Genomic DNA, 26,582 nt, shown 5'->3' with positions numbered 1-26,582 from the left:
CCAACGCGTATCTAGTTCTCCTACGTAAGTGCTGCAGAAAGCGGTTTTATTTTTCAATCTTTTTATGTTGCCACTATTTAATATATGTCTACCGTAAGGATAAGCCCGTTATATTTACTGGCACGGGCAGGGACACATTGTTTTTCATTCTTGTTACAGTCCCACAATATTTTTGCTTAGCGTAAGGATCCCGTTGTGCCGTAGGCGATGGGCTGAATTTCACGCAACTAAAGTCGGTCTTGTTTTCAGCTGACGCTGTGAAAGAAAACCCATGCCGCGTCGACATCAGGGGATTGGACACAGGCATTATGGCATGAAAGAACAACTTAATCACTGCGTCTGCTCAGCCTGCAACGCCGGAGAGTCATTCGAGCGTAAAATTCTGTCCAGAATTTTTTTGTCAGAAAGCCTCAAATAGACGTGGTCTGTGAATCCGTCATCTAGGGCAACGCGAGATGACATGCGCGATCCAATAACATTAAAAGGCCATTAATAAACTATGACCACAAATACTTCATCATCTTTTATCATTTTTGATTTTAGGTTTCCGGTTGTGCTGGGAAATTCAAGGCCTTCAGCACTGAAAGTGTACTCAGTTTTAAAATGTTGGTATCGGCACTGTTCTCCGAGATTATCGGACGATAAAAACGCGCTCTTTAAAATCACTATATTTCGTTTCCCGAGTCGAACATCCACCAAATATTGCTCAATGTTGAACGCAAAGAATGCTTATGGAGCTCATTTTAAGTTTCGTGTGGAATATGTTGACGTTTTCGTGATATCACCACAGGCAACGACGCCATTCGATAAATGTACGAGAGACAGCCAACATATAGCGAGTATTGAACGTACCTTTCTTTCGTTCGATACCTTGAACGCCGTAGCGCTTTCGAAAACTTTAACAAGTGGTCTCACCTTGCTGACAAATCTGGAATTGCAAAATAATCTTTCGCCCTGAAGAAATTTAGAAGTTCAAGTTATTTTCAGTTAATTCAGGTTCTTTATTGCTTTTGACCTTTGTGGCATCGATTGACACTAAGACGCAAATGTTTTCCTACAGCCTCAATAATTGGCGAAAATCTTTTTCTCGAAGGTTCTTTGTCTGCCCCACTCTCCAGTTTTGCAATCACGTGACATCCATAGATTTAGACTTTTTCATGTGATCTGTGGGACGCCAACCAATTTTGTTGTAAGTATCGTTCGATTCAGAAGCAAGCCACACATTTTCGAAAATCACTTTGCGTATTCGTTATGTTTTTCTACGATTAATTTTTGCTGCGATACTCGCTCCGGGCTTTGGGTTTCTGTCGGCATCACTGTTGTTGCATTTCCACTCTCCTACGCGGACTAAAGAAGAGGAAGCAGCAACACTACAGGTGGGGATAAAGAAACCAAGGTATAAAAATTTGTAGAGCTGTGGCAAATTTGTAGATCTGCCGGCAAGGGGCTTGTATGCTATCCTCTGCAATATCGCATATTTTGTCCACTCGACGGGGATCCAAATACAAGCGCACTTGACACGCCACTCACGCTGCCGCGCGGGAGAAGTCGCAGAAGCCCTTATGAGAACCGCCCCCTGCAGTGGTTCGTGCGTCGCCACGTTTACGGGAGCCAACACTCCCCAGGTTCCCAAGGTGACCGTGACCACTCCGCAGGGCGGAGATGCGTGGAGAGCAACATTCTAAGTGCCGGTCACTGTCTGCATCATTGATGCGATGAAACAACACGTTCATCGGGAGTAAATAAAACAAAATACGCTGCTACAAAAACAAAGTACACCCTTATAAAAATGTGAATCCCTCTAATGGCGATGAGAAAGTTTGATCGTACAGGCGTGGGAAAAGGAAACAGGGATTTCAGTGGTTTTCGTCACCTCTTTACTGCGTGTGTAGTCTTGACTGTAAATGTCTATACCTTCGCCTCCATGTGACATTCTTCAGATGGCAGGTAAAACAACGGAGCCTAGTATTTCTTGGTGATTGCTATATGAGACACAAAACAGCGCTTGGGGTCACAACCTGGTGAAAGTGATCAGGAGAGCTCGATAACACACAAATAAAATGTATACACAAAATTGTCAACTTTAAAAGCTGTAACACGTGCTACAAAGTGCTTAGTTTTAGTTAAACATCAAGCGCGTTCTCTCAAGGAAGAAAACATAGAGAGTGCTTGCGGTCTGGATGCCAGCTGTGCACTATTCTTCTGCTTTACAGAAAAGGAAAAACACATCCGCCCAAATGAGCGCATTTCGTACACAGTATTAAGACTAATTCTGAGCCAACCTCCTCCAAACTGCACCGCCCAACGTCCGGAATGCGCTCTCGCCGGAAGCCAGGACATCTGGACCTCGAGGCGAACAAAAAACAAATTACCTTAAGTGGTACAGGCATTGCCGGTGCAACATTCAGTTTACTTATTTTAATTCATACTGCAGTTAGTATTGCTGATACCAGCAGAACAAATACGAAAATACATATCACAGATAAGTGCAACGTGTAAAAATGAACAGCTAAAAGAAGCAGAGAATATAAGTATGCGCCGTGGATCCCTGTTTCAGCGAATTACACTCTCTAAAGGTGCGGGGCAGCAAGGTAACTTTAAGGAGCCGCCGTGGTAGCTCAGGGGTTATGGCGCTCGGCTGCTGACCCGAAAGACGCGGGTTCGATCCCGGCCGCAGAGGTCGAATTTCGATGGAGGCGAATTTCCAGAGGCCCGTGTACGGTGTGATGTCAGTGCAGGTTGAACCCCACCTGATCGAAATTTCCGGAGCCCTTCACTACGGCGTACCTCATAGCCTGAGTCGCTTTGGGACGTTAAACTCCAATGAACCAATAGTTTAAATGTTTAGGTTCGAAAAAATTACGCGGGTAGCGTACCGGGTTGATGGTGACGTTGGAGGAGTCTAGTAAACAAAAGATAAAAAGGGTGCGGAATCAAGCCACAATTTGTTATTAATGAGCAAGGAAAAAGATTCTTGAGAAATATTTTTCTCCTAGCCTAAGTGTTTGGATAATGTCAGATTTAATTCTGTCATTCGATGATTCGAACGCTGACCGTTTAAAGCAAATACGTTTGCGAGGTCTCTTTGAATAGAATTTTTCATATTGGTTTTATTGTACGCTTCCCACAACATACATCCATACTAAAGGATAGGCCTGATTGCCGACAGTAATAAAGGAAGAGAAGAATATTGTGCTACAGGTGGGAATCGAACAGGGGGCTCCAGAAAGCGAGAAGGGGATGCTTCCACTCCACCAGGACTGTTCGCATTTGGAAGTAAATGCGCGACAATCGAATCCACAGATGCCTTAGAAACGAATCTTCCAGTCATTTACTGAGGCGTTCACGAAGTATTTAATTCTGATCGTGTAAAAAAGAAATGTTCCAGTTAAGCGAGTGTAAATTAGAAATGTTCCAATTAAGCGAGTTGCGAAGATGCCCGTATCTAGTTACCCCACACACCACAGCTTTCGCTCTCTAACCAGGTTAAACAGTTGTTAAACCACAACAAATTATTTTCGCATATATTTCTGCCTTTTCTCTTTCTTTTTGCATATTGCGTTTTTTAAAGATCAGTAGAAGTACACTTTTTGAATAAACACTCAAGACTGTTTCATTTTTCTCCGTTTCTTTCTATTGCTTTCCTGTAAGCAAAATCTTGGAGATACATGTTAAGTGATTATTCCCACTTTGATTTCCAAGCCAGCGGATTTGCTTAATAAACTCGACCTTCACATGAAGTAATAATTAAAGGCTTTTTTATATAGCTTTGCTTTTAAAGGCAGCTCTCTCTCATCAGAGCTCTCAGTAATATGAAACATCACAAGATTTCAACGCTACCAACGGCTCTCGTCAGTTTTAAGTTGTTCAGTTTGAAAGTTAACGACGCTGTCGATCGACTGTAAGCTTATTTATCAGTGCGCAGCGGTCTCGAAAAAGTGTGTGGTGTTATAAAACGAGTGAGCGTCAGCTGAAAGCTGCTGAGTAATTTTTGCGCATGGTTTAATTGGCCTTTTATGTGGTTCATGTCATTATTCGTTTTCATCGTTCGATGTCACGTGTATTTGAGTACATTCTCTCCTTTAAATTTCCAAACTGACTTCGTCTGCTTTGTCTAGAAGCCACTGAGGACACCCTCCAACCTGTTCATCTTCCAAAATTAAAATTTGGCACTTCTCACTGTCTATTATATATGAATAATTCGTCTTCATCCTTCTACTTGTATTATACACGTCTACTCTGGGTGAGTCTTCTTTCTGTGGTTCACAGCACGGTGTGGGGATCCCGAGCTGCCTGTACTCTTACCATAGCAATAGGGCACTCCCCCCACTCATAGGGCACTTGCACCAGTGGGGGGTCAGAAATTTTCCTCGGAGCAAAATTGGTCAAAAGCTAAAATGTCAGCCGACGGTTCCAAGGCCTGAATTAGCGTGAGACAATAGCGTCAAATAAATCTAATTTTTTTCTAAACATCATACACGCTTATCACAACATGGAGTGAATCAGCAAGGCAATTTTTTTGTCAGAACAAGGCGTTCCGTGCGGCGCCAACAAAACTACTCAGCTCTGTGTGCAGCAAGCACCCTGCTCTTATGGCTTTGTGAATCGCCTAACCAAGTTCCACTGACATAGCTCTGCACCTTCTTGGTGCGAGGGTAACAGATATAACTATCCCACTCTGAAATTCACTAATGTCTTGTCTGGTGTGTGCTTCAGTAGGGCAAGAGATAGTAGTGAAGGGCTGTGGATTAATTTCGACCGTAGGAGGAGTTCTTGAATTTGCATCATCGCTAACCACAATGACTTTTTCGCACGTCAGCCTTTCCTCTTCCTTTCATTCCCTTCCCGTTTCACCGCGTCGAGTAGCATGACAGCGTCATGCTTCCGCCGGCTGCTCTTTCCGCCTTTCCCTTCATTAAAATTTACTTTCCTTCCCGGGAGAAGGAAGTGCGACTACCTGGTGGCATAGCGAGAATTATTCCCCAGGAAAATCATGAAAAGATATTATTTTGGCGGCAAAAATCTTCTACAGTTGCAGCCTGCAAAGAAAACAGCCCGTACAAGGATTGCCCATAAATCCCTGCCCGATGATAGCAACCCGCCTTGCAGGCAACATTCCCAAAAAATTGGCGGTGGTTTACCTTTGGCTAACCTGGAGTGAAGCGATAGCTACAGCCGGCCAAACGGAACTTGCTCAGTTGGATTGGAAAGTCAGTCTTTCGCCGCTCGGTTTCGCTGGGCGTTCCTTCTTCTTCTTCGTCCCACTTAACACAATGCATGCGCAACAGCTCTGGCAGCTCGGTTTCGCCCGCGTACCGCGCCGCCGGCAGCAGCAGCTGCTCCGCACCATGTGGCCGGTCACGTGACCGACCAGGTGACGAACCACGTGATCAGCTACGGCGCCGCACAACAGGACAGCGTGGCGGCGCCGCCACGCTGAAGGCTCGAAATACTAAAGTAATTTAGCTTTCACTACAAAACCTGGCTGTTGGGTAGCACACTCTGCTGCAACAACATTAGGTACAGTGGAGGAGAATGCGCATTTCTTGAGACTGACGTTTCATCCGCCGGCCACAGTAGGAATATGTGAGAAAATTAATTACCGCGGTGTGACCAGGGAATGCGGATGACAGCTCTTCCAGGCCGAGATCTCATCCTACTGGGAACTCGCAAACGCATCGGCGGCTCTAGGCCTGGAGAGCGGTTGCGATGGAAGTCTCTTTAGCAAAGTTCTGAGAAAGCATGTCGGGAGTGCCGTCTTGAGACGATGCGGGGCTTTGAGAAGTGGACGATTCACTGCCGCCAATAGGAACAGGTAGCACGGGCCATCATGTGCGCGTTCCTTTCCTCTTAAGCGCCCATTGGTAATCCGATGGCGGCAATTTAACACCGTCGCCCGGGAGGGACGCCATGTCCGTGGTGCCAAGAAGATCAGCCTGCGACCAGCCAACACTCCTCGGGAGATCCAAGCTAGGGTAGCCACGTATCTTGCAGAAAGAGTGTCTCTGCGAATCTTCGGATGGCTCAAGGTGTGGAATGGAAGGAAGGAAGGCCTCAGACGTTCCTGGCACATACCCACTACGGGGGAGTGGCCAAGACACTTGCGGTTATTTGCTGGATACAGGAAAGTTTTGAAGGGAAAAGGAGTGGTAATAGGATGTAGCCTGATAGATTGGAAGACGGAAGGACAGAGGTCCTGTTAACTTGGAGATCGAAGACGGGACAATGGCTTAATGTGCATAATAGTATACAATGCCTGTACTGTTTCAATGTTGTACTGACTGAGAGCGGGAAGAAGAAATTAGAATGGGAGGCGCTGCGTTTCTTGAAGAAAATTTTGCACAGCTGAGCACACACTGCTGTCGCTTCGTCCAAGCTAAGAAGCGCCAATGGAAAGAACAGCCGCGGAGGACACAGGCAAGCCCATTGGATGAAATGGAATTTGCAAAAGACGCTTCCTTAAATGATAGAAGCGGCGGCAGAACAGCTGGAAGTGATCTATTGTCTCAGGATCGGCACAAAAAGGACACTGTGGGGAAGCCGCCAGGCCAGATCTGTGAAGGTAGAAATTTAGAAGGGGAAGCCGGCAACGCAAGCGCGTGAAAGAGACCTCTAGTCTGCGTGAGCGACAGTCTTTGCTACTCCAAGGATGCAGAAGGTGCTGATATTTGGGAGATGATGTAAGAGCTGAGACAGCAAATTCCTGAAATATTGTGTAGCTGCGAAACCTCACCGCAGCTGTATATGCAGACGTTGGCAGGACAGCAAAAATTGGGCCGCAGAGTGAGGCTCTTGCTAAGGAATGTGCAACCTCATTTAAGTGAAAGCCCATGTGATCTGGTACCCAAAGCAACCTTACCGATTTTAGATGGAGCGGAATCAGGAACTTAAAGCGGCGTAATGCCCGAGGCTCGGTGGGTGACGATAAGGAAGAGCAAATGGACAGAGAGTCTGTCATAACCACAACGTGGGAAACAGTAGTTTCTAATTTTCGTAAGGCTAATATTACTGCTAATAATTCAGCCAGAAAAATGGGAGTGAAGTCAGGAAGACGGAGAGAAAAAGACCAATCCAGGGAAGGCGAAAAATTCCCACACCTGCCTTCTCGCGATTCGGCGAGACATCGGTAGCAATAACAACATCAGAGGGAAAGCACCTTATGTGGTACTGCAACAGACCCTGAAGAAGCGAGAAGGGCTGCAGCTTTGCATTCGATGGAAAAATGTCATCGAATTCAATCTGAACAGATGAAGAGTTGTTATACAATTGGCGGACATCCCTGAAATGAATATTTATGGGATCAAGGAGGGACTGCACGTAACATATGGGCGGGGTATGAAAACGAGACCAGGAAGCACTAAAAAAGGCGGAAGGTTGACTAAGAAATATTATACTGGAAGCGTGAAGAGGTGAGTCGCACAATTATAAAGATGTTTGAACTGTTAAATGGCGAAACATAGCTGATAACGATGGCATTCGCGCCTCAAGGTGCAGAACAGCATTGGCGACATATTTTCGAAGCCCCAGCCAAAGGCGCAAAGCCTCACTCCAACAGCACAAGAGAGCAAAGTTTATAGTCAGGAGCTCCTGAGAATAAAACACACCTGAACACCAAAATTGGGCGGACGTACATTTTATAAATCATCAGAAGTGCATGCCTTCTCATGCCTGAGCTAGCACTACAAAGCCTACGCATAATGCCAATGGCCCGAACTCTTTTTGCAGAAAGTTGCTCAATGTGTGGCCGCCAGGAATGAGAGGAATGGAACGTTGTTGTTGTTGTTTTTAGCCTATCAAAAGATGGCACATAAACAATGGCAATGTTCTACGGGCAAGAACATTTCCCGTAGCGATAGCTACAAGGCAAATTATACCTACAAATACGTTAATGGTGGAAAATATTACTTTTTTAGACCTTAAAGGGCAACTCCGGCGCTTTTCCGTCCATAGTGAGTGCATGGTTGATTTTTATTGTTGAGGGCTTTTCATCACAGTATGTGAACTCATTTTGTAGTGACAGCTACATTACGCTAGCATTTCGAGCCTTCAGCGATGCTCGTTGCCACCCCATGGCCATCGTGGCAGCGCCATGGCTGGTCACATGTTTGGTCATGTTGTTGGCAACATTGTTGGCCATGTTTGCCACCTGGTGCGGAGCAGCTGCTGGCGGCGCTCGCGTGGGCGAAGCCGATTGGGGGGGAGGGAGTGGAAAGTAAGAGGAGGCAGAGAGAGAGTGAATCCACTTCCAGAGACGAAGATGAGGAAGGACCGCACAGCGAAACGGTGCAGCGAAAGACTGACTTTGCAATTTGACTTATAGAGTTCCACACGGCCTGATATAGCTATCGCGTCACTCCAGGTTTAGCCAGAGCTAAAGCACATTCATTTTTTACAGTGCGAAAACAATTGTTTTAAAGAAGGGAAGACAATCAATCGAAGTCATAACTCACGGGCGAGGGCTTCAGAGCTGCTTCGCGTGACGTCACTCCTGACGACATAAGTTGGCAAGGGAATCGTCCCCGCACCTCCAACAGATGACACGTGGTGGTGACGTTGAAGAACACAGTAGGAATACTGTGAAAGACAAACTTTTATTGGGCGAACCTGTGCCCACAAAAGAGGCTACACTTACAGCACAACGGTAGCGGCGAACACGGTCGGCGATCGTCGAAAATTTGATTCGCGGGTCAAGCGCGTCGCCTCTTATATGGCAGCCGTCGAATGTTCCACACTAATCGTTGGGACCCGCGTGCCTTCCACAAAGTTCTACACCATTCGCGTCGGGCGATGAAAACTGATAACATAAGGTTCCGCTACAACAGACAGCGAATAGAAGCATCGATGACTAGCCAGAAACTTCGTATAGATGCGGGCGCGTCCCGCGCTGTGCGATGATAACACTTGTAGGCGGCGAAACGTGGTCACCCGATAAAGATAAGTACACGTACTTACCCCATCTTGAAAAGCATCGACCCGATGCTGCAAACAAACGAAAGAAATAAAAGCACTCGTAGCAATCGTAGCAAAGAAAACCACAAAAATAAGGAACTGAGTCAGTGTCTGTAAAAGGGTTTAAGGCGCACCACGTGGACCACTTCAGATCGTGCGCGGCGCCGCTGTGAATGCGAAATGCCGTCTGGCACGACCTCATAGTCCAGTGAGCCAATACGTCGAATGACCTTGTAAGGTCTGAAATAGCGTCGCAATAGTTTCTCACTCAGTCCTCGTCGGCGTATCGGGGTCCATACCCAAACACGGTCACCGGGCTGCTATTCGACGAAACGTCGTCGCAGGTTGGAGTGTCGACTGTCGGTACGCTGCTGGTTCCTGATCCGTAGGCGGGCGAGGTGTCGAGCTTCTTCGGCGCGCTGGAGACAGGTAGCGACGTCAAGATTTTCCTCGTCAGTGACGTGCGGCAGCATGGCGCCGAGCGTCGTCGTCGGGTTCCTGCCGTAAACCAGCTTAAATGGTGTGATCTGTGTTGTTTCTTGCACCGCTGTGTTGTAAGCGAATGTTACGTACGGCAGGACCGCATCCCATGTTTTGTGCTCGACGTCGACGTACACTGCTCGCATGTCGGCGAGGGTCTTGTTCAGGCGCTCCGTGAGACCATTCATCTGCGGATGGTAGGCAGTTGTCTTCCTGTCACTTGTCTGGCTGTATTGCAGAATGGCTTGCGTGAGCTCTGCTGTAAAAGCCGTTCCTCTGTCGGTGATGAGGACTTCTGGAGCACCATGTCGCAGCAGGATGTTCTCGACGAAAAATTTCGCCACTTCGGCTGCGCTGCCTTTCTGCAGAGCTTTAGTTTTAGCGAAGCGGGTGAGATAGTCCGTCGCCATGATGATCCACTTATTTCTGGAAGTTGATGTCGGAAACGGTCCCCACAAGTCCATCCCGATCTGCTGAAAAGATCGGTAGGGAGGCTTGATCGGCTGTAGTAATCCCGCTGGCCTTGTCGGTAGTGTTTTGCCTCGCTGACAGTCGCGGCATGTCTTGACGGAACGGGCGACATCGGCGGTTAGGTGCGGCCAGTAATATCTTTCTTGTATCCTTGATAGCGTCCGGGAGAAACCGAAGTGCCCAGCGGTCGGATCGTCATGTAGGGCGTGCAGTACTTCTGGACGCAGCGCCGACGGAACAAGAAGATAGTTGGCGCGGACTGGTGACAAGTTCCTGTTCACGAGTAGGTTGTTTTGAAGCGTGAACAAAGACAATCAACGCTTAAATGCCGTAGGGAAAACGTCGGTGTGCCCTTCCAAATAATTGACTAGGGCGTTTAGCTCCGGATCTCCTCGTTGCTGTTCGGCGAAGTCTTCCGCGCTTATTAATCCTAGGTAGGCGTCGTCATCCTCGTCATCTTGCGGTGGCGGGTCAGTGGGGGCGCGTGATAGGCAATCGACATCTGAGTGTTTTCGTCCGGACTTGTAGGTTACAGTGATGTCGTATTCTTGTAGTCTGAGGCTCCACCGTGCCAGCCGTCCTGAAGGGTCCTTTAAGTTAGCTAACCAACACAATGCGTGATGGTCGCTGACCACTTTGAATGGCCTGCCATATAGGTAAGGGCGAAATTTCGCTGTGGCCCAAACGATGGCGAGGCATTCCTTTTCGGTTGTAGAATAATTGCCTTCCGCTTTTGATAACGACCGGCTAGCGTAAGCTATCACGTGTTCATGCCCATCTTTTCTCTGGACTAGGACGGCACCGAGGCCCACGGTACTGGCATCAGTGTGGATTTCGGTATCGGCGTGCTCGTCGAAGTGCGCAAGTACGTGCGGCGACTGCATGTATCGTTTGAGTTCTTGAAATGCGTCGGCCTGCGGCGTTTCGCACTTGAACTCAACGTCACATTTAGTGAGCTGTGTCAGCGGCTCAGCGATGCGTGAAAAGTCCTTGACAAATCGCCTGTAGTAGGCGCACATGCCAAAAAATCTACGCACTGCATTCTTGTCGATGGGCTGCCGGAACTGTGCGATGGCAGCTGTCTTCTACGGGTCAGCGTGGACTCCAGACTTGGTGATGATGTGGCCTAGGAACAGAAGCTCATCGTAAGCGAAGCGGCACTTTTCTGGCTTCAGAGTGAGCCCTGATGACTTGATGGCCTCTAGTACTGTGGCAAGTCGCCTAAGGGGATCGTCGAAATTTGTGGCGAAGACAACGACGTCATCCATGTAAACGAGACAGGTCTGCCACTTCAATCCTGCTAAAACCGTGTCCATCACGCGCTGGAACGTTGTAGGCGCCGAGCCCAGTCCAAATGACATAACCTTGAACTCGTAGAGGCCGTCTGGGGTGATGAAAGCGGTCTTTTCGCGATATTTTTCGTCGTCATCTATTTGCCAATAGCCAGACATGAGGTCCATCGACGAGAAGTATTTTGCGTTGCAGAGCCTATTAAATGCGTCGTCTATCCGTGGGAGGGGTATCCGTCCTTCTTCGTGATCTTGTTCAGACGACGATAATCGACGCAGAAGCGGAGGGTTCCGTCCTTTTTCTTCACCAGGGCGACAAGGGATGCCCACGGGCTTTTCGACGGCTGGATGATGTCGTCGCGCAGCATTTCGTCGACTTGTTCTCCTATAGCTTCACTTTCTAGCGGCGAAATTCGGTAAGGGCTCTGGCGGAGTGGTCGAGCGCACTCCTCGGTGATTATGCGATGCTTGGCGACTGGTGTTTTTAAAATCCTCGATGACGTTGAAAAGCAGCCTTTGTATCGTCGGAGCAGACTTCTGAGCTGCTGTTGCTTAATCACGGGGAGACTTGGATTAATGTCGTAGTCTAGTTCGAGAACCATGGTCGTCGGGGTAGATGCGGCGGAATCCGAGAGGACAAACGCATTACTGGTTTCCAGAATTTTCTCGATGTACGCGATCGTCATGCCCTTGTTGATGTGCTTGAACTCCTGGCTGAAGTTTGTCACCAACACTTAATTTTTCCCTCCATGCAGTCGAGTGATCCCTCTTGCGACGCAAATTTCACGGTCTAGCGAACTCCTTTGAGAGCACCATGGCAACGGGAGTATCAAAATGCAGCGAGTCCGCCACAAAATAACTAGGCTGTGTCGGCGACAATTCGGTAATAAGTTTAAAGCAAACGACTCCTCATTTATTCCACATTCCGCTCTTAACACAGAGGCACCACCGTGGCAGTGCTGAGCAAACACATCACGTCGCGCTTCGATGCGACTGAGAAGTGCAAAACTTGACTTCAGTTTCGGCCATAGAGTTTCTTACTATTAACTAGAGGGAAAGCTAGCGGCGCTGCACGTGAACCTCCATGGGCGCGCAAAGCATCATGGGGCGATGAGCTACTTGGTGTGGACCAGTAGGTTTTTTCAGGAACACAGAGTGCCGTACATGAGATGTCCCATTCCGTATCCACGGTGCGCTCCGCGCGCAGACGACTTCGGCGTAAAAGTAGTGTGCAAAAGCCATAGTAGCGAAAACGCAACAGCACATGACGCCAATAAAAGTATGTTGTTTTCCGACATACAGTGGAAAACCTTTTAAGTTGTTGAAGCGACAACATTTTTTCAAAAACATAATTATTTTTAAAAGTGCGCCTGTTATGCACAAAATATTAGCTTTTGTGGTTTGCAATGCTTGGCCAATAGAAGAGCAAGCCATCGCTTATTTTGATCAAACATTGCATTTACATGCTTTTTACTTGTTTGTAAGAATTTATCGACAGAAGAGTCAATGATAGAACATTCTTGATTATATAACAACGTGTCTATTTTTATTATTTTTTGGCCAAATGTAGTTCTGCAGTCGGTAGCTCTCCGCCCCGTGATGCTTAGAGCGCCCCTGATGGTACAGGTGATCTCGAGGAAGCTCCGTGCAAACTCCTATAGGCGGGGCGCCAGCTTTCCCTCTAGTTAATAGTAAGAAACTCTATGGTTTCTGCTCATAAGCGGCGCCACGTATAGATTTAATAAATCCTACGTTGTCCTTGCTGCTGCATATGCGGCGAATGCCAGCCGTCGTTAATAGTTGAAATGCGGAGCTGTCGGCCGATCGCAGCTGTGGCCAATTTGCTCCCGAGGATCGCTTGTATCTGTCACCACCGTCTCTTTCCAGTGTTGCAATTTCCCTTCGAGACGAACGACATAAACCGACGCCAGTTGCGGTTTTCGAACCCAGTAACATGGATTCCCCGAATGAGAATAAGGTAGGCGCCCCGCCATGAGAGCTGAAATTCTGCGGCAGGACGGATATTCGCTAGAATTTTGAAGACATTTATACGCTCTGACACCTTGGTGCAATTGGCTTATATAGTCACACAACTATGCTAGGATTATGATGGCAAGCGATGTTAAGTTAGATTAGGTTGGGTTGGGTTAGGTTGCGTTGGGATAGGATAATGTGGGTTGGGTTGTGTTAGGTTAGGTTGGGTTGTGTTGGGTTTGGTTGGGTTAGGTTAGGTTACGTTGTGTCGGGCTTGGTTGGGTTAGGTAGGTAGGTTTGGGTAAGGTTGGGTTCGGTTGGGATGGATTGGGTTAGGTTAGCTTCGATTGTATTGGGTTAGGTTAGGTTGGGTTGGGTTAGGTTATGTTGGCTTGGGTTAGGTTTGGCTGGGTAGGGTTAGGTTAGGTTAAGTTAGGTTGGGTTGGGTTCGCTTGGGATAGGTTAATTTGGGTTTGGTTGGGTTGGGTTGTGTTGGGTTAGGTTAGATTACGTTGTGTTGGGTTGTGTTAGGTTAGGTTAAGTTGGGTTGGGCTTTTTAGGTTAGGTTTGGTTGGGTTAGATTAGGTTACGTTGTTCAGTTGGGTTATGTTAGGTTAAGTTGTGTCAGGTTGAGTTGGGTTGGTTTGGGTTGGGTTGGGTTAGGTTAGGTTGGGTTAGATTAGGTTAGGATTGGTTTGGTTGGGTTGGGTTGGTCATGTTAGGTCAGGCTCGGTTGGGTTAGGTCATATTAGGTCAGGATAGATTGGCTTGGATTGGGTTTGGTTAGGTTAGGCTAGTTTGGGTTGGCGTGGGTTAGGTTAGGTTCGGTTAGGTTAGGTTGGGTTGGATTATGTTGGGTTAGATTTGGTTGGGTTGGGTTATGTTAGGTTAGGTTAAATTGGGTTGGGTTAGGTTGGGTTAGGATAGGTTAGGTTGATTTGGTTTATGGTTTTTATGGGTTTAACGTCCCAAAGCGACTCAGGCTATGAGAGACGCCGCAGTGAAGGGCTCCGGAAATTTCGACTACCTGGAGTTCTTTAGCGTGCACTGACATCGCACTGTACACGGGCCTCTAAAATTTCGCCTCCATCGAAATTCGACCGCCGCGAGGTTAGGTTGGGTTGGGTGAGGTGTGCTTGGGTTGGGTTAGGTTAGGTTAGGTTAAGTTAGGTTAGGTTGGTGTATGGTTTATGGTTTAGGGGGGTTAATGTCCCAAAGCGACTCAGGCTATGAGAGACGCCGTAGTGGAGGGCTCCGGGATTTTCGACCACCTGGGGATTTTTAACGTGCACTGACATCGCACAGTACACGGGCCTCTAGAATTTCGCCTCCATAAAATTCGACCGCCGCGGCCGGAATCGAACCCGCGTCTTTCGGGCCAGCAGCCGAGCGCCATAACCACTCAGCCACCGCGGCGGCTAGGTTAGGTTGGGTTCGATTGGGTTAGGTTTGGTTAAGGTGGGATAATTTGGGTTGGGTTTCGTTAGGTTAGGTTGGGTTAGGCTTGGTTGGGTTGTCTTGGGTTAGGTTAGATTAGGTTATGGTGGGTTGGGTTAGGTTAGGATAGGTTGTGTTGGGTCTTAAGGGTAGGTTGGGTTATGTTAGGTTGGGTTAGCTTAGGTTAGGTTGGGTTGGGTTGGGTTAGGTTAGGTTAGGTTTGGTTGGGTTGGGTTAGGTTAGGTTAGGTTAAGTTAGGTTAGGTTGGGTTGGGGTAGGATAACTTGGGTTGGGTTTCTTTAGGTTAGGTTCGGTTAGGCATGGTTGGGCTAGGTTAGGTTAGGTTGGGTTCTGTTGTGTTAGGTTAGATTAGGTTATGTTGGGTTGGGTTAGGTTAGGATCAGTTGTGTTGGGTTTTTAGGGTAGGTTGGGTTGAGTTAGGTTATGTTGCTTTAGGTTGAGTTGGGTTTTGTTAGGTTAAGTTCTTTTGGGTTAGGTCGGGTTGGGTTGGGTTGGGTTAGTAGGTTAGGTTAGGTTGGGCTGGGTTGTGTTAGGTTGGGTCAGGTTAGGTCAGGTTAGGTAGGGATAGGTTTGGTTAGATTGTGTTGGTCATGTTATGTTAGGTTGGGTTGGATAGGTTGGTTTAGGTTAGGTAGGGTATTGTTGCATTAGGTTTGGTTGGATTGGGTTACGACAGTTCAGGTCAGGTTAGGTTGGCTTGGTTTGGGTTGGGTTAGGTTCGTTTGGGTTGGGTTAGGTTAGGTTAGATTGGGTTAGATTTGGTTGGGTTAGGTTAGGTTAAGTTAGTTTAGGTTGGCTTCGGTTGGGTTTGGATAGGTTAATTTATTTTGGGTAGTGTTAGGTTAGGTTGGGTTGATTTTGGTTGTTTAAGGCTAGGTTGTGTTGGTTTGGGCTGGGTTAGATTATGTTACGTTAGGTTGGGTTGGGTGTGGTTAGGTCAGGTTAGGTTGGGTTGGGTAGAGTTAGCTTTGGTTGGCTTGCAGAATAGGTTATGTTAGGTTGGGTTAGGTTAAAGTAGGGTTGGGTTTTTTAGGTTATGTTAGGTTGGGTAAGGTTAGGTTGAATAGGGTTGGGTTAGGTCAGGTTAGGTTAGGTTGAATTGGGTTATGTTAGGTTAGGTTGGGTTGGGATGGGTTAGGTTAGGTTGGGTTGGGTTGTGTTGGATTAGGTTGGGTTGGGTAGGGTTAGGTTGGGTCGGGTTCGTTTGGCTTAGGATTGGTTAGGTTGGGTTGGGATGGGATGGTTGGGTTATGTCAAGTAAGGTTTGGTTGTCTAGAGTTGGGTTAGTTTAGGTTAGATTGGATTAGGTTAAGGTAAATTAGGTTAGGTTGGCTTCGGTTCGGTTGGGTTAGGTTAATTTGTGTTGGGTAGTGTTAGGTTAGGTTGGGTTAGTTTTGTTTCGGTAAGGTAAGGTTTTGTTGGTTTGGGCTGGGCTATATTAGGATACCTTAGGTTCGGACAGTTTAGGTTGGGTTGGGAAGCCATATCTTTGGTTGGGTTGCACAATAGTTAGGTGATGCTGGGTTGGGGTAGGTTAGCTAGGGCTTGGTTTTTAGATTATGTTAGGTTGGGTTAGGTTAGGTTAGATTTTGTTGGGTTATGTCAGGTTAGGTTAGGTTGAGTTAGGTTATGTTAGGTAGGGTGGAGTTGGGTTGCATAAGCTTTAGTTGGGTTGCACTCTGTTAGGTTATGTTGGGTTGAGCTGGGTTAAGTTGGGTTAGGTTGGGTTGGGTTAGGTTAGGTTGAGTTGGTTTACGTTGGGTTGTGTAGGTTAGATTGGGTTGGGTTCGTTTGGCTTAGGATTGGTTATGTTGGGTTGGAATGGGTTGGGTTAGGTTAGGTTGGTTTGGGATAGGTTAGGTTAGGTTGTGTTGGGTTGGCTTAGGTTAGCTTAAGGGGGTTGGGTTGGATTAGGTAGGGTTAGTTTACATTAGGCTAGGCTGGGTTGGGTTAGGTTCGGTTTTGTTGGGGTAGTTAGGGTTTGATTGGGTTTGGCTTAGGTTGGTTTCGGTTAGATTAGGTTGGGTTGCCTTAGGATAGGGTATGTTGGGTTGGGTTAGGTTAGGATGGGTTGAGTTGGATTAGGTTTGGTTAGGTTAGGTTGGGTTGGGTTCGATTGGGTACAGTTGGACTGGATTGGTTTGGGTAATGTTAGGCTAGGTTAGGTTTTGTTGGGTTCGGTTAGGTTAGGTTAAGTTTGTTTACGTTGGGTTGTGTTAGGTTGGGTTCGGTTGGGTTTGGTTGGGTTTGGTTGGCTTGGGTTAGGTTACATTGGTTTGGGGTGTGTTAGGTTGGGTTAGGGGAGGTTAATTTGGGCTGTGTTGCGATAGGTTCGGTTTGGTTACATGGGGTTCGTTGGGTTGGGTTAGTTTAGGTTGAGTCAGGTTAGGTTGGGTTGGGTGCAGTTATGTTACGTTGGGTTGCATATTAGTTACGTTAAGTTGGGTTGCATTGGGCTTTTAATTTAAGCTGGGTTAGGTTGGGTTGGGTTGCGGTCTCTTTGGTTGGGTTAGGTAACGATGGGTTGGTTTGGTTTGGGTTCGGTTAGGTTAGATTATACTGTGTTGGTTTGGGTTATGTTTGATTAGGTTGGGTTGGGTGGGGTTGGGTAATGTTAGGTTGGGTTGGGTAGAGATATCTTAGGTTTGGTTGCATAATAGTTAGAATATGCAGAGTTGGGGTAGGTTAGGTAGGGCTGCGTTTTTAGGTTATGTTGGGTTGGGATAGGTTAGGTTGGATTTTGTTGGGTTAGGTCAGGTTAGGTTAGGTTGAGTTGGGTTATGTTAGGTACGGATTATTTGGGTTGCATATGCTTTGGTTGGGTTTCGTTCTGTTAGGTTAGGTTGGGTTGAGCTGGGTTAGGTTGGGTTAGGTTGGGTTGGGTTAGGTAAGGGAGGTTGGGTTGGTTTAGGTTAGGTTGGGTAGGGTTAAGTTGGGTGGGATTTGTATAGCTTAGGATTGGTTAGGTTGGGTTGGAATGGGATGGGTTCGGTTAGGATAAGTTGGGTTGGGTTGTCTATGGTTGGGTTGGGTTATTTTAGGTTGGGCTGGGTTGGGATAGGTTAGATTGGGTTGGGATAGATTGGGTTGGATTGGGTTAGGCTTAGGGTGGTTTCGGTTAGATTAGGTTGGGTTGCGTTAGGTTAGGTTATGTTGAGTTGGGTTAGGTTGGGTTGGGTTGGATTGGGTTAGGTTAGGCTGGGTTCGGTTGGGTAAGGTTAGGTTAGGTTAGGTTAGGTTGGGTTTCGCTTAAGTTAGGTTAAGTTAGGTTAGGTTGGGTTGTGTTAGGTTAGGTTGGGTTGTGTTTGGTTGGGTTAGGTTAGGTTGAGTTCTGTTGGGTTCGTTACGTTAGGTTACATTGGTATGGGGTGGGTTAGGTTAGGTGAGGTTAATTTCAGTTGGGTTAAGATAAGTTAGGTTGGGTTAGGTTGGGTTCGTCGGGTTGGGTTAGTTTAGGTTGGGTTAGGTTACGCTGGGTTGAGTGCAGTGAGGTTATGTTGGGTTGCCTATTAGTTAGGGTGTGTTGGGTTGCATTGGGTTTTTAGGTTAGGTTGGGCTAGGCTGGGTAGGGTTAGGTGAGGTTAGGTTAGCTTGGGTTGGGTTGGTCATGTTAGGTTAGGTTGGGTTGGGTTAGGTTGTGTTGCGTTGCATTAGGTTTGGTTGGATGGGTAGTTTAGGTAGGGTTGGGTAAGGTTTGGTTAGGTTGGGATGGGTTAGGTTGGGTTAGGTTGGATTAGGTTATGTTGGGTTGGGTTGCATTAGGTTTGGTTGGGTTGGATTGGGTTGGGTTAGGTTAAGTTAGTTTGGTTTGGGTAAGGTGAGGTAAGGGTGGGTTGGGTTAGATTTGGTTGGGTTGGGTTAGGTTAGGTTAAGTTAGGTTCGGTTCGGTTCGGTAAGATTAGGTTAATTTGCGTTGGGTTGTGTTAGGTTAGGTAGCGTTGGCTTTTGTTTGGTTAGATAAGGTTTTGTTGATATAGGTTAGGTTAGGTTGGGATGGGTTAGGTTTGGTTAAGTTGGGTTGCGCTGGGTTAGGTTAGGATGGGTTGGGCTGGGTTATGTCAGGTTATGTTTGGTCGGGTTAGATTCGGCTTGGTTTAGTTGGGACGGTTTGGCTTAGGTTATGTTGGGTTGGGTTAGGTTAGGTTGGGTTGCATATTAGTTATGTTGGGTTGGGTTAGATTAGGATAGGTTGAGATGGGTTTTTAGGTTAGATTGGGTTAGGTTAGGTTGGATTGGGTTCGGTTAGGTTTGGTTGAGTTGGGTTACGTTGGGTTGGGTTGCTTTCGCTTTGGTGGGGTTAGGTTGCGTTGGTTTGGTTTGGTTTGTGTTAGGTTAGGTTAGATGTGTTGGGTTGGATTAGGTTGGCTTACATTAGGTTAGGTTGGGTTACGATAGGTTAGGTTGGATTGGGTTGGGTTAGGTCAGGTTAGGTTAGGTTGAGTTGGGTTATGGTAGGTTAGGTAGGGTTGGGTTAGGTTGCGTTGCGTATGCTTTGGTTGCGTGGCGTTCTGTTAGGATAGGTTGGGCTGGGCTGGGTTAGGTTGGGTTAGTTTAAGTTAGATTGGGTTGGGTTGGGTTGGGTTAGGTTAGGTTTGGTTAGGTTGGGTTGGATTGGGTTAGGATAGGTAAGGTTAGAATGGGTTGCGTTGTGTTAGGTTAGGTTGGGTTGCGTTGGTCATGTTAGGTTAAGTTCAGTTGGGGTAGGATGGGTTGCATTAGGTTTGGTTGGTTTGGGTAATCTCAGGTTAGGTTGGGATGGTTTGGGTCTGGTTAGGTTTGGGTTAGATTTTGTAAAGCTAGGTTAAGTTGGGTTACTTTTGGGTCAGGTTTGTTAGTTTAGGCTGGGTTGGGTTAGGTTAGGTTGGGTTGGGTTGGATTGGGTTTGGTTAGGCTGGGTTCGGTTGGGTTAGGCCAGGTTAGGTTGGTTTCGGTTGGGATAGGTTGGGTTGGAATAGGTTAATTTGGGTTGAATTGGGTTAGGTTGAGTGGCTTTGGATTGGTTAGGATATGTCAGGATGGGTTGAGTTCTTTTGGGTTAGGTTAGGTTGGCTGGGTTGGATTAGGTTAGGTTAAGATGGGTTGGTTAGGATTAGGTGAGGTTGGGTTGGTTTAAATTAGGTTAGGTTAGGTTGGGTTGGTTAGGCTTAGGTTAGGTTGGGTTGGCATAAGCTGGGATAGGTTAGGTTTATTTGGGTTAGGTAAGGTTATGTTTGCTTAGGTTAGTATAGGTGGTTGGGTTGGGTTGGGTCAGGTTACGTAAGGTTAGGCTGGGTTGGTTAGGTTAGATCAGGTTAGGTTGGGTTGTGTTGGTTTAGATTAGGTTGCGTTTGGTTATGGTTTATTAGGTTATGTTGAGTTGGGTTGGGTTCGGTTGGGTTAGGTTTGGTTGGGTTGAGTTGGGTTAGGTAAAACTTGGTTGGGTTATGTTAATTTATGTTAGGTTGGGTTAGGTTAGGTTGGGTTGCGTGTTGGTTACATTGGGTTGGGATAGGATAATTTGGGTTGGGTTGTCTTAGGTCAGGTTGGTTGGGTTTGGTTGGGTTAGGTTAGATTGGTTTGGGTTGTATCGGATTAGGTTAGGTTGGTTTCGATAGGGTTAGGTTTGTTTTGGTTCGTTTGGATTAGGATTGGTTAGGTTGGTTTTGATGGGATGGGATGGGTTGGGTTAAGTTAGGTTGGGTTGTCTAGGGTTGGGTTTGGTTATGTGAGGCTAGGTTTGGTTGGGTTGGGTTAGGTTTGGTTAGTTTAGGTGTGCTTGGTTAGGTTAGGTGGGGTTGGGTTGGGTTTGGTAGGCTTAGGTTATGTTAGCATAGGCTGGGTTGGATGAAGTTGGGTTGGGTTGGGTTAGATTGGGTTTGGTTAGATTGGGTTGGATTAGTTTAGGTTTAGGTTACATTGGGTTGGGCTGGGTTAGGTTAGGTTAGGTTGGTTTCGGTTAGATTAGTTTTGGTTGCGTTAGTTCAGATTATGTTAGGATAAGTTGGGTAGGAATAGGTTAGGTTAGGTTATCTTAGGTTAGGCTGGGTTGGGTTAGGTAAGGTTAGGTTAGGTTAGGTTGGGTTCGGTTAGGTTAGTTTATGTTAGGTTAGATTGGGTTGTGTTAGGTTAGATTGGGTTGGGTTTTGTTGGGTTAGGTTAGGTTAGGTTGGGTTGGGTTGGGTTAGGTTAGGTTGGTTTGGGTTAGATTAGCTTACATTGGTTTGGTGTGGGTGACGTTAGGTTAGGTAAGGTTAATTTTGGTTGGGTTGCGATAGGTTAGATTGGGTTGGGTTAGTTTAGGTTGGGTAAGGATAGGTTGGATTAGCTAGAGTTAGGTTAGATTGGGTTGCATTAGTTATGTTATGTTCGGTTGCGCTGGGTTTTTATGTTATGTTTGGTTAGGTTTGGTTGCGTTGCGTTTTTTGGTTGGGTCAGGTTAGGTTGGATTAGTTTGATTTGGGTTGGGTTAGGTTAGGTTGTGCGCGGTTCGATTAGGTTGGGTTAGGTTAGGTTAGGTTGGTTTGGTTTGGTCTTGTTAGGTTAGGTTGCAGGGTTGCATGTTTGGTTGGGTTGGATTGAGTTGGGTTAGGTTAGGTTAGTTTGGGTTGCGTATGGTTAGGTAAGGTTGGGCTGGGTTAGATTTGGTTGGGTTGGGTTAGGTTAGGTTATGTTATGTTCGGCTGTGTTCGGTTGGGTTAGGTTGAGTTGGGATAGGTTAATTTGCGTTCGTTAGTGTTAGTTACGTAGGGTTGGGTTTTGATGGGTTAGGCTAGGTTGTGTTGAGATAGTTTAGGTTAGGTTGGATTGGGTGAGGTTAGGCTAGGATTTGTTTGCTTAGATTATGTTAGGTGAAGCTGTGTTGGGTTACATTGGGTCAGGTTATGTTAGGTTATCCTGTGTTGGCCTAGGTTACGTTGGATTGGGTAAGGTTAGGTTGGGTTGGGCTGGGTTTTTTTAGGTTAGGTTGGCATGGGTTAGGTTCGTCTTGGTTTGGTTGGGATGGTTTAGGATAGGTTAGGTTAGGTTGGGTTAGGTTGGGTCAGGTTAGGTTAGGTTGGGTTGGGTTAGGTTAGGTTAGGATGGGTTGGGTTGGGTAGAGTTGGGTTTGGTTGGGGTGCATATTAATTAGGTTATGTTTGGTTGGGCTAGGTTAGGTTAGTTTGGGTTGAGTTTTTAGGTTAGGTTAGGTTGAGTTTTTAGGTTAGGTTGGTTTGGGTTATGTTGGATTGGGTTGGGTTAGTTTAGGTTGAGTTGGTCGGGTTAGGTTGGGTAAGGTTAGGTTGGGTTGGTTCGGTTTGGGTTGGGTTAGGTTAGGTTAAGTTGTGTTGGGTTGGATTAGGTTGGGTTACGTTAGGTTATGTTGGGTTGGGTTAGGAGAGGTTAGGCTGTGTTGGGTTGGGTTGGTTATGTTAGGTTAGTTTAGGTTTTGTTGGGTTATGTTAGGTTGGGTTGGGTAGGGTTAGGTTGGGTTGGGACAGGTTAATTTTGGTTGAGTTGTGTTTAGTTTTTTTTGGTTCGGTTTGGCTGGGCTTGGTTAAATGTGTTGGGTTCTGCTGGATTGGGTTAGGTTAGGTTAGGTTAGGTTAGGTTGGGTTGGGTGCGGTTGGGTTAGGTTAGGTTAGGTTAGGTTGGGCTGGGTTGAGTTCGGGTGGGTTAGGTTAGGTTGGGTTGGGTAGAGTTTGGTTATGTTAGTTTGCAAATTAGTTAGGTAATATTGGGTTAGGTTTTTAGGATAGATTGGGTTGGGTTGGGTTATAAAATCTTCCATGTGACAGCAGCGCTGCTTCTGTGTCTCAAGCCACTTCTCATTGAACAAAATCTTTTCTTTGGAACGCTCTATCCGATAAGGCCTTCCGTGCTCACTGGGCGGGAGGTACAGTACTCACGGATTGAAATAGGACACTCGGAGCGCGTGGCCGTCGCTGCATGCAGCGCCGACCGTGGATGCTCATGGAACCAAGGTGCTACATTGTGGTATAGCGCGAGGGGGAGAACATCTACAAAGCATAATTGCTCCTTCCGGTCGCCAAGGAGCCGGTCTGTAGTTTACCACACTGCCTGCGTGGCGCTGCAAGGCTTGAGCGCCTTCGTCTGCCGACCGAAATGGTTCGGGGGTGCGCACTGCCCGTTACACGCCTTTTGGCGATGCGGCACGCTTCCTGTGCAATTAAGAGACAGGATTCAGCTACGAGATAGCGCCTTACGTGCCTTTGTAGACATGATAAACATCTGCACAAACGACTAGCTTATTTCATGCGAACACCTGTGGAGTAGCCGACGAGTAACTGCCTTCTTTATTTCAGCCTTGAAATGATAACTCCCGGCATTGTTGGTCGTACTGACGTCAGCAGCAACCGAGCCACATGTAGCTATATATAGCGAACACAAGACGCCCCTCCGTTTCAGACACGAGCAGCAATGCCAGGCATACCCATCTCGGAACGGATGCAGATTGTGACTCTGTCTGCAGCAGGTTTACCGCAGCAAAAAATCGCCGATTTGACTGGACGCCCCCGCTCGTCGGTGAGCAGGATTGTGCGGGCTTTCAGGACGGATGCTCGCTTGACAAATCTGCCCAGAGGACACCGACCGAAGGTGACGACCGACTCTGACGACGAGCGTATAGTTGGAGCAGCGAGACGAAACCCGAAGGTGACGGCGAAAGAAATTCGAAACGACCTGGGGCTCACAGCCAGCACACAAGTAGTACGCGAGCGCTTTCACATGGGCGGCCTTCGTAGTTGTGTGGCGGCGATTAAGCCCTTCATCTCTTCAGAAAACAGGATCAAAAGGCTGCTGTTTGCACAGAAGCATGGGTCCTGGACAGTGGAAGACTGGCAGAATGTCATTTTTACGGACGAGAGTACGTTTACATCAAAATGGGACCAGCGGCAGCGAGCGTGGAGGACACGAAACACGAGGTAGGTGGACTCCATCACAAATTCGGGGGTTACACAGCTTCTCTAAAAAAATCCGCCAATGTTTGTATTTCTTTACATTTCCGTAGCGCATGATAGATTGGATAGATGGTATGTGGGGGCTAGGTATGCGTTTTCATCAACTACGTTTTATATTCCGTGCACTCCGCTACAGCGAGGAGAGAGCGCATGGCGAAAAACTTTTCAACAGCGCCTTCTTTCGTGCGTTGGACGCAAGCAGTTCGTAGAAATGGTCACTAAAGGCAATGCATTCTGCCAACATTCAAGAGCAAGACCCCCTATAGTCGCGGTTATCAATCGCAGTGAAGTAAAATAATCTCGTGTTCTTTCCGCTTCCTTCACCCAGGTACGACGCCCCCAATCTGCATCGTGTTGCAAGCAGCGGTCGATGTAGCGTCAACGTGTGGGGGTGTATTTCCAAAGACGGCTTGGGTCCGCTTGTACGCCTGGACGGCCGCTTTAATGCCGCAGCATACTTAGACCTCCTCGACACCGTCCTCATGCCGTACGCCTTGGATGGCCCATTTAAGGACGGCTTGTTTTGCTTCCAGCACGACCGGAGCCCAGTTCACACCGCAGCTCTCGTGACTCGCCTGCTGGAAGACAGGTGTGTGTGATGGTGTTGAACTGGCCTCCGCAAGGTGCGGACATGAATAATATTGAGAACGTATGGGCTGAAATAAAGAAGACCCTGTCTCGTCGGCCGCTCCACAGGTGTTCTTCGGACAACCTGTGCGCGGCTGTTCAAGAAGAATGGGAGAAGCTAGCGCGTTCTTCTTTGGCCGAGAGCCTCTACGAAAGCTTGCCACGCAGAATGGCCGCCGTACTCGCTGCTACGGGCGAACCAACAAAATACTGAGACTTCTTTTAAATGTTGCATGAGGGCAGGCCTGTGGCTGCTTCTTTTCTTTTTTTTTCTCGTTACAAAACGTACGAAAAATAAAGTTTTTCTTTTGTGAATCTCTACGAAGGCACGTAAGGCGCTATCTCGTAGCTGAATCCTGTGTCTTAATTGCACAGCATGCGTGCCGCATCGCCAAAATGCGTGTAACGAGAGCGTCGTCTGCTCGCGCAGATGCGCCAGCAGACGACGCCGCAAAACGGGCAGTGCGCACCGCCGAACCATTTCGGTCGGCAGACGAAGGCGCGCAAGTCTTACAGCGCCACGCAGGCAGTGTGGTAAAATACAGGCCGGCTCGTTGGCGACCGGAAGGAGCAATTCTGCTTTGTAGATGTTCTCCCCCTCGCGCTATACCACAATGTAGCACCTTGGTTCTATGAGCATCCACGGGCGGCGATGCATGCAGCGACGGCCACGCGCTCTGAGTGTCCTATTTCAATCGGTGAGTACTGTACGTGACAGATTTCTTTTAAACCTGACAAATATAGGTCCGTGAATAGTATCTTGGCGCAAATATTCAGCGAGCTTTTTTGAAGATGCCCTACAATTCTTTATTTGACACTTCTTCCTGAACCTAAAAACGAAAAATTAGCTAGTCTCTACTTGTCAATTAAGTTTGTAGAGCGAAAAAGACTGCAGGTTATGTCAGGTGGCCCTCAGCAGCTCTCAGTTGGTTTCACTGGGTTCGATAACTCCGTCTTTTTATAGCTTCTTTGAATAATCTAGGACACCTAAGGATATTTTAGTGGCAGACAGGCAGATCTGGGAATATTTAACTCGTTCAGGTCGGCAGTTATATAGGTGTATCTTATTTTCCCCTGAATATCTAACATTTATTTACATTCCCACAAATGAGTTTCCTCACGATATGTTTCTATTATCACGCTCTCGTGTTTATTATCTTTTGAAACAATTAATACCTATTGCACTCACACCGTGTACAAAGTCCACGCGAATACGAGATTATCGAACAATAGAATATCGGCTAATAGTTTAAATCAAGCTTCTGCACACAAACGAAAGTGCAAATGAGCAAATGTAAAGCAAAGCTCGAAAAAAGGGGTGATCATGGATGCTCATTTATTTGTTCTTTACTCACCAATAAATGGCACTATACATTTACGTGGGGAAAACAAAGGAGGAAGAGGAAAAAGACGGATGATAACAGAGACGTGAGGATATCTACAAAGGGGGAAGATAATTGAAGGAGAGGAAGACAATGAGAATTCATGTCCATGTATTCAAGCAGGCCTCTCAGTGAAATGTGTTTTATGCTTTCGCTCACACTTTCTTTTTCTTAGGTTGTGGCTTGACCACGAATAAAATTAAGGCTTGTGATAGGCTGAAGTGTCATCGAGGGTTTGTGGGCTGTGCTTCTGTGCGCTTTATATGCGATCTTGTGAAGGCGGTTACTTGAGCTGTGGGATAAGCAAATAGCTGATGATATTAGCTATATTTGCCTGTGATATATTAACCTGTACAGTTGAGCGAGTGATAGTATATTTAAGCGATATATTGCAAAGATGCGCAAAGCAAAGCGATATATTGCAACTGGTGTCAGGGGCTACGGTCGCAAAGGAGCTGTATCTTCCCCTGGCACCAGAAAAAAAAACTTTAGGGGACAATTAAGCTTCGCATTAAAGGTATGACGCTGTATCGTATTTGTTAATTTCAGGTATATGGAGAATATCATTCCCTACTTCCCATTCATAGATCTCTGGAGTCCTCATGGTGCTGGTGGCGCAGTGGTGCAGCGGTTAAGCGATGCTCAACGTACTCCTCTGCAATAGCAGGCGCTCTCAGCGGTGGGCCTTTGTGCGCCCCCAGGTTGCTGTTCAGAAGCTAGAAAACATTATTTATCTGCCACCTGTCTTGGCGGACAGTTTTTTACTGCCCGGTAGGCAGGTTGAGATGGCGCCGCAAGGTCACGTTGCCTAGGTGGCCAACCGGCCTACTATGTTGCTCTCAGGGGCCCACTTTTCGAGCAATGCTCATTTTTCGCTAACAACGCCTAGAACGACACCTACAAGGCAGACACTCGATTCCCTGGTGAACGCGGCCTTTAGCGCTAAAGCGTTAAAACAAAATATTCCTTCGTCGTTCACAGCACGTTGCAGGAAAGACGTACTAGATGGCCCCCTC

The sequence above is a fragment of the Amblyomma americanum genome, chromosome 1 (genome assembly GCF_052857255.1).
Source record: "Amblyomma americanum isolate KBUSLIRL-KWMA chromosome 1, ASM5285725v1, whole genome shotgun sequence".
NCBI classification, from domain to species: domain Eukaryota; kingdom Metazoa; phylum Arthropoda; class Arachnida; order Ixodida; family Ixodidae; genus Amblyomma; species Amblyomma americanum.
This window is presented reverse-complemented; position numbering follows the sequence as displayed.